Source organism: Trichechus manatus, unplaced genomic scaffold, assembly GCF_000243295.1.
Source record: "Trichechus manatus latirostris isolate Lorelei unplaced genomic scaffold, TriManLat1.0 scaffold00080, whole genome shotgun sequence".
In the NCBI taxonomy this organism is placed as follows: Eukaryota; Metazoa; Chordata; class Mammalia; order Sirenia; family Trichechidae; genus Trichechus; species Trichechus manatus.
In genome coordinates this window covers 3,148,465-3,149,630 of record NW_004444016.1, presented here as the reverse complement: position 1 = coordinate 3,149,630, position 1,166 = coordinate 3,148,465, and positions in this window count along the sequence as shown.

Below are 1,166 nucleotides of genomic sequence, written 5' to 3'. Positions count from 1 at the left end.
AAGACTAAGCTCAGATTATTTGGCAGAAACGACGCAGGCAAGAAGGCATGGGATGGCATATATAAAACCTTGAAAGAAAAAAATTTGCCAGCCAAGAAAAATATATCCTGGAAAACTCCTGTTCAAATATGATGGTGATAATAGGACATTTCCAGCTAAACAGAAATTAAGGGAATACGTAAAAACCAAACCAAACTTACAAGAATTATTAAAGGGAGTCCTTCGATCTGAGAACAAACAACTTCAGCTCACAGGGTGAAACTAGGATGCAGGATCGTACCAGCCAGATACCAATCTAGGAAATGAACTCTCAAAGAATATCCAAAACCAAAAGAAATATAACACAGAATCAGAGCAGTTAATCTGTAAATGACAACATCAGAACAATAAAAAAGGGAATAAACAGTGTAGGTATAGAACCTTCTACTGGAGAGGAAGGCAAGGTGATACCAACTAATAATAGACTACTTCAAACTTAGAAAGATAACAGTAAATTTCACAGTAACCACAAAGAAAGTCAACAAACCTACTCATAAAAATAAAGAAGAAAAACATAAAGTTTCAGTAAAAAAAAAACTACAAAAACAAAAGAAATGAAAAAAAAAATCAACAAAAGGAATTCAGCACAAGAGTAAAAGGAACAAAGAAAACGTCAGCACCACAAAAAAAGCACTACAAAATGACAGCAATAAACTCATGCCTATCAATAACTACACTAAAGGTAAATGGCCTCAATGCACCCATAAAGAGACAGAGAGTGACAGAATGGATTAAAAACACAAGATCCATCAATATGCTGACTACAAGAGACACACCTTGGAATGGAAGATGTAAATTTATTAAAAATCAAAGGCTGAAAAAAAATATATCAAGCAAACAACTACCAAAAAAGAGCAGGAGTGGCAATACTAAACTCAGATAAAATAGACTTTAAAACAAAAGCCACCATAAAAGACAAAGAAGGACAATATACAATGATTAAGGGGATGATCCATCATGAAGACATAACCATAATAAACATCTACACACCCAATGACAGCGCTCCAAAATACATAAAACAAACTCTAAAAGCACTGAAAAGAGAAACTGACAGTTCCACAATAATACTAGGAGAGACTTCAACACACCACTCTCGGTAAAGGACAGAACATCTAAAAAGAAACTCA